This window comes from Suricata suricatta, chromosome 14 (assembly GCF_006229205.1).
Source record: "Suricata suricatta isolate VVHF042 chromosome 14, meerkat_22Aug2017_6uvM2_HiC, whole genome shotgun sequence".
In the NCBI taxonomy this organism is placed as follows: Eukaryota; Metazoa; Chordata; class Mammalia; order Carnivora; family Herpestidae; genus Suricata; species Suricata suricatta.
In genome coordinates this window covers 13,506,776-13,519,494 of record NC_043713.1, presented here as the reverse complement: position 1 = coordinate 13,519,494, position 12,719 = coordinate 13,506,776, and the positions used below count along the sequence as shown (strand labels likewise).

Genomic DNA, 12,719 nt, shown 5'->3' with positions numbered 1-12,719 from the left:
CTTTGTCTGAAGTCTGCTCTGTCTGAAATTAACATAGTTACTCCTGCTTTCTTTTTTTTTTTTCTTAAGTTTCTTTCTTTATTTTGAGAGAGAGAGAAAAAGAAAGAGAGAAAATCCCAAGCAGATTCCATGCTACCAGCGCAGATCCCATCGTGGGGTTTGAGTTCACAAAATGTGAGATCATGACCTGAGCCAAAATCAAGAGTCAGACATTTTTTTTATTTTCTATATTTCAGGGGGTTTTTTATAATAGTTTATTGTCAAGTTGGTTTCCAAAGAAGAGTCAGACATTTAACCTACACCACCCAGGCACCCCTACTCTTGCTTTCTTTGGATTAGTGTTAGTGTGGTATATCTTTCTCCATCCATTCACTTCTAATCTATATGTGCTCTTTTCATTTAGAGTGGGCTTCTGGTAGATAACATATAGCTGGGTCTTGTTTTTTTGATCTACTCTCACAACCTCTTTTGACAGGTGCATTTAGACCATTGAGGTGCAAAGTATGAATACAGTTGGATGAATATCTACCATATTTGGGACTGCTTTCTACTTCTTGCTCTTGTTCTTTGTTCATATTTTTGTCTTCCACTCTTTTTCCTTTTGTGGTTTTAATTAAGAATTTTATAGGATTCCATTTTCTTTCTTATAAGCATATCAACTTTACTTCTTTTTTCTTTAAATATTTTAGAGAAAGCGTGTGCACATGTGCAGGGGAGGGGCAGAGAAAGAGAGAGACAGGAAATCCCAGGCAGGTTCTGTGTCCTCAGCACCGAACCCACTGTGGGACTTGAACTCATGAACTGTGAGATCACGACCTGAGCCAAATCAAGAGTCAGATGCCTAACCGACCAAGACATCTAGGCTCCCCGTTACTTCTTTTTTTTTTTTTTTTTTTACTTTTTTTTCCACCAGAGTTTCCAATATATATTTACAGCTAATTTGAGTCAACTCACACAAAACACTATTATGTTTCAGAGGTAGTGTAAATAACTTATAATAGCAAAATAATCCTAATTCCTTTCATTCCTTGTATTAATACTGTCATTCATTTCACTTATGTGTAAGAATATTTACATAATATACATAAGTATACATAAACACATTATTGATATTATTTTTTTAAACGGTTATCTGTTAGAGTAAGAAAAATATTTTACCTTCACTTATTTTTTTCTTTGGTGCTTTTCCTTTCTTTATATAAATCTGAGTTTCTGACAGTATTATTTTCCTTCTAACCGTGAACACTTCTTGTACAGCAGATCTACCAGCAACAAATACATTCAATTCCTGTCTACCTAAGAAAGTGTTTATTTCTCCTTCACTTCTGAAGGGTAATTTCACAGGTTACAGAATTCAAAGTTGGTGAGTTATTTCTCTCCATACTTTCCATCTCTCCACTCTTCTCCTACTTGCATGGTCTCTGAGAAGTTGGAGGTTGTTCTTACCTCTGCAGGTAAGGTGGTGTTTTTCCCTCTTTCAGGATTTTCTCTAATCTTTGATTTTCTATAGTTTGAAAATAATACGCTTATATGTATTTTTCTGGGATTTATCCTGATTGGTATTTTCTGGGCTTCTTAGATCTGTGGCTTTGCATCTGATATTAATTTGAGGAAATCCTCACTCATTAGTGTTTCAAATATTTCTTTTGTTTCTTTCTCCCTTCTTCTGGTATGCAGTTTTATAGTTGTGCCACAGTTTTGGATATTCTTAGTTGTCTTTTTGGTTTTGTTTATTTGTTTTCCAGTGTTTTATGTGTTCTTTTCATTTCTGCAAGTTTTGTTTTTTTTTTAAGTAGTCTCCATGCCCAAGGTGGGGCTCGAACTCAGGACCCTGAGATGGAGAGTCACATGCTCTACCAACTGAGCCAGCCAGATTCTTTTGAGATGTCCTCAAGTTCAGAGATTCTTCCCTCACCATGTCCAATCTGTTAATAAGCCTATCAAAGGCGCTCTTCCTGTCTACACAGGGTATTTTATCTCTAGCATTCCCTTTTGGTTCTTGCTTGGGATTTTCATCTTTCTGCTTATATCGCCTGTCTGTCCTGGCGCGCTGTCTACTTTGTCCATTAGAGTCCTTAGCATATTCGCCATGGTTGTTTTGAATTCCCAGTCTGATTCCTCTAGTATCCCTGCCATGTCTGGTTCTGCTGCTGCTTCTGTCTCTCCAAATTCCAATTTCTGCCATTTGGTGTGCCTTGCAGCGCTTTCTTGATAGTCAGATATTATGTACCGGGTAAAAGGAACTATTGTGCATAGGAGTTTAATAATGTGTTAGTAAGTTGTGCAGGAGTGAGGGAAATATTCTCTAGTCCTACGATAAGGTCTCATTCTTTTGTGAGCCTGTGCCTCCGGACTGTGAATTTAAGAAGCATGTCTCAGTTTTTCTCTCCCCCTGAGGTGGGACAGGACGGTGAGAACGGGCTGGAATCTGAGAAGTCCCTTGGCCAGGTTAGGCTCTGGTTACCTAGTTTCCCCTGAGCACAGTCCTTATTAAGAAGAACAGAGTACTCTGGTTTATTTCAGAACGGTTCCTTTTCCTTTCCCTCTGCCAAGGAGAGTTTTCTCTGGCATTTACTGTGAGAACCTGGTTGAGCTCCTGGAGGTAAAACTTATAAAAGTGGGGGAGGGGGCTCTACAACTGAGTCCCCCTACAATTTTTGACTCAGTCTTGTCCACGCTGAGTCTCCAGCAATCATCAATTACAGCCCTGGTCTTCCTGCCCCAGCACTGATTCCCGTGCAGATTTTAGCTCACGAGTTGCTAACCTGGTCACTTGTGACTCTCCATATTTGCCCATCAGTCTCTTCAATTTGGGGGACAGTGGTGTGCCCGTGACCTCACTTCTCTTAGGGATTTAAGAAGATTTGTTGATTTTCCAGTTTATTCAGCTTTTCATTTGCTGTTAGGACAGAGTGGTAACTTCCAAATTCCCTTTGTGCAGAACCACAGAACCGGAAACAGGAAACTGCACAGATTTTTTTTAATGCAAAACACAGAAAAGAGGGTAAAAGTCACAAGATGCTGAAGGAGAAAAGAGAAAATGGATAGAAATATTATCTGACAAGCAGATGGCCAAGAATTCTCTCAAACTAACCAAAACCATCAAGGTCAATGAGAACCAGGACAGATTCAAAGAAAACTAGGCTTACATATATTATAGTAAACCTGCTGAAATCCAGATACAAAGAGAAAAATCAGAAAAGCAGCAACTATAAGACTGATAGTTTACTTACCAACAGAAAACAAAGGAATAGTGTCTTTAAATGCTGAAAGAAAATAGCTGCTGCCCTAGAAATCTACAGTCAGCAAAAATACCTTTTAAAATGAAATTGCTGGGGCGCCCGGGTGGCTCAGTCGGTTAAGCTTCCGGCTTCGGCTCAGGTCATGATCTCATGCTTTGAGGGTTCGAGCCCCGCTTCGGGCTCTGTGCTGACAGCTCAGAGTCTGGAGCTTAGTTCGGATTCTGTATCTCCCCCTCTCTCTGACCCTCCCCTGCTTGCGCTGTCTCTCAAAAATAAATTTTAAAAACATTTTTTAAAAATTTATAAAATGAAATTGCTGGGGCACCTGGGTAGATCAGCCGGTTGGACGGCCAACTTCAGCTCAGGTCATGATCTAGAACTCGTGAGTTCGATTCCCACGTCGAGCCTCGGAGCCTGGAGCCTGCTTTGGATTCTGTGTCTCCCTCCCTCTCTCTCTCTCTCTCTGCCCCTCCCCCACTCACACTCTGTCTATCTCAAAAAAATAAACATTTAAAAATAAATAAATAAATGAAATGAAATGAAATTGCTGGGGTGCTTGGGCAGCTCCGTTGGTTAAGTGCCCAACTCTTGATTCTGGCTCAGGTCATGATCTTACCAGTTCATGAGACCCTCCATGTCAGGCTCTGTGCTGACAGTGTGGGGAACCTACGTAGGATTTTCTCCCCCTCTCTCGCTCTCTCCCCCTCTCCCCAAATAAACATTTAAAATGAAGTTGAACTAAGATATTTTTATACAACCCTCACCCACCCCACCAACAGTTACCAGCAGACACACACCAAATGCAAAACCATAAAGTATTCAAACAAAAGGAAAATAATCCTACATAGTACCAATAAAGTTAAAAGGTAAAGTTGGAAGGATGTATTCCTAGTAAAACAAAAGAAAAACTCCTTACCAAAACCAACACAGCAGGGCACCTGGCTGGCTCAGTTGGTAGAGCATGTGACTCTTGATCTTGGAGTTGTGAGTTTGAGCCCTATGTTGGACGTGGAGCCTACTTTAAAAATCGAAAACAAAACAAAACAAAGCTTTAAAAAGCCAACACAAAAAGAAACAGAAAATCTCCGTACTTTATATCTATTAAAGAAATTGAACTTGTAATTCAAAATATGCCTCAGAGAACCCTCAGTGCCTAGAAGGCTTCATGAGTGAATTCTACCAAATAAATACTTAAAAAAAGAATAGTGGCATTTTTAGACGCGCTTTCAAAGTTCTTCCATATATTTCACAGCCTTCCCCAGCCACATCCCAACACCAAAACTTGACCCATCTCTTAGATGTGTAAACTCTGAAGCTAAATACTAGCGCTCTGAACCCACCACCCGTCCTTCATCAGTGAAACGATGAACAAGGTGTAATCTATTCATACAATAGAGGACTAGACAGTAGTGAGCTGAGTAACTCTCACAAACAGTAATGAACAAAAGCCAGACACAAGGTAATACGACAGTGCAGACTCCATTTATGTGAAGTCCAAAAGCACACAAAGTGAATCACTGGTATTATCACTAAATTTATCCAGAAGGATGAGGGGTAATGATTAAAGGGGTTTTCGGAGTTCTGGTAACGTTCTCCTTCATAGTTTGGGTCCAGGCTCTATATACATCTTCATTTTATGACAGTTAGCCACACTGAAAAGTACTGTTAAAAACAAACAGTTCTGTGCCCATCTAGGTGGCGGCATCCGTTGTCTTTTGTGGCCAGTCTGGAAGGAGAACTTTGCCCTCAGCACATAGGGTGATACCTGTCCTTGTGTCCTAGGTAAGGGACAGCTAGAGGGTTAAGAAAAAGGGAAGGAGAGGAAACATAAGTTGTCTCTGTCTCCACTTGAAACTGTTTTATCTGTAACAAAATATCCAAAAGTAGTGATGCCTACTAGTTTTACAGTTCAGAAATTCATTTCTTTTGAATACCAAGTCAGTAGAACTAAAAAAATTCTTGTCCACCAAAGCAAGCAAGGTCGTTTCTCACAAATTTTCATATTATGTTCGGGTATCATTACCAGATAGCAATGCGCCTTAATCTATCTCTGAATGGACACTGATTTATCAATGCCTTACTTTTTGTTTAAAAAGTGTTTATAGGCAAGATGAGAAGAAGAATAGAACAGGGAAGGTAATACAAACCTATTATTATTTATTAGTAAGTTTTTGCTGAAAGAAAGATTTGTAAAGTCCTATGTTTACTTTGCTTTCTTCGTGTATGCTCTTTCGCTCCTTACCACAGTCATGGTAACTTTTTATATCACCATGTCAAAAAATAAAGATTTCATTAACAAGATCGTGCCTCTGTTTTCTGCTGCCTAAATAAAGATTCCAGGGTTACATTAAGATTAAAATATTCCATTAAGATGTAATACAAGATGTAATGTAAAAGCTGTCCTCTAAATGAGAGCTGTCCTCAAAAATGAGAGCTATACTTTTATGTTACCTTTCTGGATCTGAAAATTAAACAGTTCCTGCAGAAGTGGGAAGTAGTGGGGGTTTCCAGGGTGAGATGCACCCTATCCAAGTAAAAAAGTTTTCATATAAACCTATGATTCCTGCATTTGCATAATAGAGCTTGTGTTTCCTTAGTACAAGTAAGTACAATTCATTGTCAGCTGATCACTTGTTAAAAATCAGAAACATGTAACTTTACTAAATATCAAAATATCTATTATTTAAAATGTATTTTTACATTCATTACATATAACCAAAATTTAGTTATACATGTGGGGTTTCTTCAGTCGAAAGAAACATTTAAGGAGCGCCTGGGTGGCTCAGTCGGCTAAGCGTCCAACTTCGGCTCAGGTTATGATCTCATGGTTCATGGGTTCGAGCCCCGCGTCAGGCTCTGTGCTGACAGCTAGCTCAGAGCCTGGAGCCTGTCTTCAGATCCTGTGACTCCTTCTCTCTCTGACCCTCCCCTGCTCACACTCAATCTCTCTCAAAAATAAATTTTAAAAAAACATTTAAAAATTTTTTTAAAAACATTAAAATAGTTTCTGTAAATGCTAAGCAACCCCTTTGGCTATAATCCTGCATCCTTCACTTAAGAGAAAAACAGTATTTGAAAGACTTTGCATGTTCCTCCTACAAATGCTATAAAGAGGACATCCTCAGTCCCATTGTGATGGATTTTGTTGCTAACAAATGGTATTCTATATTAATATTTATAAACTATTTGAATTATGTGAGTGATTGCTCTGTAAGTATAGAAACAGAGTCCTCAAAGAGTAATTTGTAGTTTTTCTTAAAATTAAGTTTTATTTCCCCCTAGTTGATTTAATGTGTTCACATGGACATTCTGTTGTTCAAAGTGCTTCCAAAACCAGCGCGCTCACCTCTGGGGCTTTCCAAGCAGAAGTTTAAGTCCTTTCATCTTTTTTGAGAAAAGAAGGGGCTAATGTTGGTAATGTGTCCGGAGCACACATTACTTCTCATGAAATGCCACAGTGAAAGCGCCCTCTCCCCCAAGTCCGCTCCTGGTAGCCAAATCCAGCCCTCACCTGCCTGTCACACCACTACTTTTTCTAGAAAGCCTGTCTCCACATTCCAGACAATAGGCCACGTAACTAAATAAAGTTGTTGGAATCTCCTTGCCCTTCTGCAACTCACCTGATAGTAAACATCTGGTGCTGAGTGCGGCAGGAGACCACTCTAGAGCCAAAACAGCCAGGGTTCAAATCCCAGCTCTGCGGCTATTGGCAAGTTATTCACCACTCTGTGCCTCAGTTTCCTAATCCGTAAAATGGGACTAATAATACTATTTCTTACAAGGCTATTGCAGGAATTAAGTGAATCTGCATGCTTAAGGATTCTATTGGTGTTTGCTATCATTATTGTCTTTCTAGAAACTTCCTTTGCGTATATAAATAAAATCACGTTTATGAGTGTTTACAAACATGGGACGAAATTACTCTGTAACTTGCTTCTTTGACCTAGCATGCCGTGGACACCTCTCCCAAACCACTTGATTTCCTGAAACAGCTGCATTATAAGTCTATCCTACCGTAGACTCACGTGTTTTCTGCCATTTCTCCATGAAGGCTCACATTTTTCTCTTTGTGGTTTTATAAAAATGCTAAGGTAAGTAGACATCCGTGTATGTCTCTCTTTATGTATTGATAGATTAGATTCTCAGACATGGAATTGACTTGTGGAAGGATAATAACACTTAATTTTTTTTTTAACAACACTATCAAAGTACTTTCCAAAAGCACAAAACTAACCGGGCAGGCTGCGCAGTACGGGCTCCGTGTAACGGCACCGAGCCGGGACTGGACAGGGAAGTGTGCTCTTCCAAGGTCCTTACCCGAAGTGGCAGAGTTCCATCTGAAGATAGACTGGGGTTAAGTTATTGGGTGCATATTGTAAATCCAGAGCTAATAATAATAATAATAATAATAATAAAACAAGGACGTATATAAAATCAGCTGACAGTGGAGAGAAATGGAATCCTAAAAAATAATCCAAAACAGAGGAACAAAGATGGAGGAAACAAAACCAATAGCAAGACAGTAGACTCAAATTTCACCATTTCTGTAATCATATTAAATGCGACTGATCTGAAAACTCCAGTCAAAGGATAGACTGTCGAATGGTTTAAATGAAAAAGCAAGAGCGAATTATACGCTGTCACTTTAAATAGATCTAAACTAAAAGGGAGGGTCCAGGCCCCTGAGACGGGCCCAACAGCGGGAGGGTCTGCACCCCCCAGGCTCTGGCCACGGCTTCCTTTACCTGGTGCCTTTCCTCCCCTGGGCTCTGCCTGCCTGACGCGCCCCCCAAGACCCACTGAGGACCCACTGAGGACAGGACGGGGCGGACGCTCCTCCTCCCTCCTTCCTAGAGCCCTCTCCGGCTCTTCCCCGCCCCACCGGCCCGTCTGGGGCCCCAGGACCTCTCCTCCCCTTCCCAGATCTGGCTCCTTCCGCGAAGTTTGCTTTGAACCTTTGAACCCACCAAGCAGCGTCACGCCCCCTCCGAGCTGAGGCGACCAACCTCAAAGGGCCTGCGAGTAGGGGGCCTTGGAGGCGGGCCGCGCTGCCAGGACAGGGTCTGAAGTCCACCCTCTGGCGCCGTGGCCGTGGCCGGAGAGTGGGGTAGGGAGGGTGGGCGTACTTTGGGTCCTCCTGGCTGGCCTGCCTCTCACCGCTGCTACCCTCCCTCCCCCCCATTGTTGTCTGGCAGTGGGGGATCCTTGTGGCAGTCCCCTAGCCTTCCCCAGCCCCCCAGAGCCCTGTATGTCTCCCGCATCTCTGTCCATGTTGGCCAGGCCTGTGTCCCAATGGGCCATGACTGCCGGGGCTCAATTGCCTGGAACAGGCTTCCAGCCTGATAATCAGATGCCAAGTGACAATACCACTGGGGGAGAAGGCCACTCCTTCGACACCTTCACTGACACAAGTGAAGTTTGCCCTGGCACCTGCCCCCAGCTCTTCTCCCCAGAGCGGCAGATCACAGGCAGGGAAGATGCCAGTAATTATGGCGGTGGGCACTATACCATTGGCAAGGAGATCACTGACCTCCTTGGTCAGAGGACCAAATTCACCCACCAGGGCACAGGTTGTCAGGGATTCTCGGTTTTCCCCAGTTTGGGGGGATACTTGTTCTGGGTTCCCCTCCCTGCTGTTGGAACCTGTCAGTTATGGCAAGAAGTCCAAGCTGGAGTTCTCTATTTACCCAAGCAAGTACCCAGGTTTCCACGGCCATAGATGAGCCCCACCCCGCCACCCTCACCACCCGCGCCACCCTGGAACGCTGTGATTGTGCCTTGATGGTAGATAATGAGGCCATCTAGGACAGCGATATCAAACACCCAACCTACACTACCCTTAACCGACTTTTTTTTTAAATTTTTTTAATGTTTTTTATTTATTTCTGAGAGACAGAGACAGTGCGAGCAGGGGAAGGTCAGAGAGAGAGACAGAGGCACAGAATCCGAAGCAGGTTCCAGGCTCTGAGCTAGCTGTCAGCACAGAGCCCGACGCCGGGCTCGAACCCACGAACTGTGAGATCCTGACCTGAGCTGAAGCCGACGGTTAACCGACTGAGCCACCCAGGCGCCCCCTTAACCATCTTTTCTAGCAAAATCGTGTCCTCTGTTACTTCTTGCTCAGATTTGATGAAGGCCTGAAGGTTGATCCGATGGAATTCCAGACCCGCCTGGTGCCCTCTCTGGCCACAGATGCTCTCGTTTCCTCCGCCGAGAAAGCCCCCTGTGAGCAGCTTGCTGTAGCAGAGATCAGCAAGGCACGCCCTGCGCCGGCCAACCAGATGGCAGAATGTGCCCCTTGCCGTGGTAAATACATGGCTGATGCCTGTTGTGCCATGGCGACAGGATTCCCAAAAATGTCAGTGTTGCCACCGCCACCATCAAGGCCAAGCCTGCCATCCAGTTTGTGGACTAGGATAGCACTGGCTTCAAAGTCGGCATTAATCCCCAGCCCGCCGCGGCGGTTCCGGCGATCTGGCTAAAGTTCAGCGAGGTGTGTGGAGCAACACGACAGCCATTGCCGAGGCCTGGCCTTGACTGGACCACGGGGTTGGTCTGATGTACGGCAAACATGCCGTTGTTGACTGATAGGTGGATGAAGGCACGGAGGAAAGAGATTTTCTGTGGCCCATGAGGACACGGCTGCCCTGGAGAAGGCTTATGAGGGGGTGGGAGTGGATAGAGGGTGAAGAGCAGTAATCTGTCTCCCACAAATTTACACTCTGTTGTCCGGGGCTCTTATTTCTGTTGCTCTGTAAAGCTGTCCGTTGTGGCCCTAACTTGTGAACAAAAGCGATGTTTCTTTTTCTGTTATTATCAAGAGGGTATTAAATCATGTATTGATTACACACGACAATGGATGACACGCAAGCCTTCATTCTATCTGTTATTTTATCTGATACCAGAATTCAGTTTAGCTATATTGCATAGGGTGCAATCATATTAATAACCAAATAAACTCCATGACTTTGCTCCGGTGGCCCTTTTAATGGTGAACTCCAGGTCACAACGCATTAACTGTCAGTTCAGTGACACCAAGGTTTGTGGGGACAATGGCTTCTGTGCCCAAGCAGGTTGCGAATAAAAGTCAAATGGAACCTGGTATTTCCCCCAAGTAATTCTCACACACACCGTTCAGGTGGTTTACCAAGATGGCTTCAGAGTAGACCACCTTTACACAGCGCATTTTTATAAAAACACATTTATTCGGCATCATGATCAGACGATTACATTTAGCAATCAATAGCATGGATGCAAAAAAAAATGATATTAACACTCTTTCTTGGAATGCTTTCCACTTCCCACAAAACATAAACTAAAATAAGGTGTTATACAATTAGTCACAAAAAAACACAGTCCTCAAGTTTTTTTGCCCATACACATGAGTCTTGTCTAAAACACATCCTCTTTGGGCACCTGGCTGGCTCAGTAGGTTAAAAGGCCAACTTCGGCTCAGGTCATGATCTCACAGTTCATGGGTTCGAGCCCCGCGTCGGGCTCTGTGCTGACAGCTCAGAGCCTGGAGCCTGCTTCGGATTCTGTGTCTCCCTCTCTCTCTCTGCCCCTCCCCTGCTCACACTCTGTGTCTCTCTCTCTCAAAAATAAATAAACGTTAAAAAATTTTTTTCTAAACATGTCCTCTTTGTCAACAGCAAAACAGCACCACTGTGCTTGGCTGAGTTCACTTTGAAACCTGTAGCTTCCTTGACGCGTCTCTGGCTCTCCTCTCCTGCTAATAAGCTCTGTTTCCTGTTAGTAATTAAAACCTTCCACCACTGCCATATGCCGGAACCTCCTCGGCCACCTTGGTTTTGTGGTTTGGCAAAATATTGGCCTTCACCACCATAGGGGCCAGGCTTCTGCCTCTAAGGTTCCCTCCTTTCAAGGGTCCAACATTTGAAGATTGTTGTCATGGCCAAAATCATCATAGCCTCTGCCACCTCCAAAGCTGCTTCCTTCCTTACCAAACCTGGGGTAGCCATCCACCCTGCCACTGCGTCCACCACCACCTCAACTGCCACCAAAGCCACCTCGCCCACTGAAGTTAACTCCGTGGCCAAAGTTGTCATTCCCACCAAAACCACCACTTCTGCGACCACCGCCGAAGTTTCCAGAACCACTTCCACCCCTGTGGCTGGAAGTACCAGCCATCTCTTGCTTAGACAGGGCTTTTCCTTTCTTCACAGCGGCAGTGGCTTGGAATGACAATCTTGTCTACCGGGTCACGGTCATCGAATGTTACAGAAGCAGAGCGTCTCTTCTTGCCGCTGCCTCGGTCAGTCACGATTGCAGTCACTTCCATTTTCCCAGACCGGTCACACTAATCTCTTAGATGATGTTCTTCAGTGTCTTAATGCCACCGACACAAATCTTCTTCACAGTTAAGTGGGTGCCAGGTCTTTGAGAATCTGGAGACAGCCCTCTTTGGTCCTACAACTCTTCCATCCACCTTGGGTGGCCTTGCCTTCATGGCTGGTCCACCTCATCCGTGACAAACACAGAGCCTCTGGAATGCATGGTGTTGGCCCCTCTCATTGCCACACAGTCTGTGGGCCCTCCCCATTGCTCCCATTGCTCCGACTCTCATGGGCCGTTGCGAAGCTCCAACCTCCGATGAAGAGCTTTTGCAGCTGCTCAGGCTGTTTGGGACCCTGTGACTTAGATGTGCCAGCAGTGGGAGGGGAGACTTTAAAGATACTTGCCAGTGTCCTCAGACAGGAAGGCTGATGTTTCTTTTTTAAAAGAAAAAACATAGAATGAGATGTCCCATGTAAATGCTATTCAAAAGAAACGTGAAGTCACTGTATAATATAGAACCAACGTCAAAGTCGACTTCGGAACCCAAAGCTTTATCATGGATCAAAGAGGACGTACAATAAATGATGAAAAGTCACTTCATCAAGAAGACATAATAATCCAAAATGTTGGGGCACCTGGGTGGCTCAGCCAGTTGAGTGTCCAGCTTCAGCTAAGGTCATGATCTCAAGGTTTGTGGGTCCGAGCCCCGAGTCGGGCTCTGTGCTGACAGCTAGCTCAGAGCCTGGAGCCTGCTTCAGATTCTGTGTCTCCCTCTCTCTCTCTCTGTGTCTGACCCTCCCCAGCTCACTCTGTCTCTCACTCTCTCTCTCAAAAATAAATAAAACATTAAAAAAATAATCCAAAATGTTTATGCTTCTAATCTGAGTTTCAAGATCATGACAGGGTGAGGGTGAGGGTGAGTTTCTGTTGTAAATTTCCAGTTTTCTCAGAACAAGTAGAAAAGGATATGATATTTCAAAGGATTTGACCTAATTGACATTTAAAACCCACTTCACCCAACAGCGGTGGAAGATCCTGTGGAATATTCCTTAGGCTGTACTCTGCACAGGGCCGGAGGTAAGGCAAGTAGATAGCGCTAGCACTCAAGAAATTCAAAGCAACTTTCTACTGACATCGGGCAGGGATGTTCACTCAAAACATACAAAGGAGCAGGTGTAT

The 12,719-nt window shown here is 43.9% G+C and overlaps 1 pseudogene; it reads left to right on the top strand.

Annotated features, from left to right (window-relative positions):
• The first annotated feature begins 4,241 nt into the window (after positions 1–4,241).
• Positions 4,242–10,030, top strand: LOC115277371 (annotated as a pseudogene).
• Positions 10,031–12,719: the final 2,689 nt, after the last annotated feature.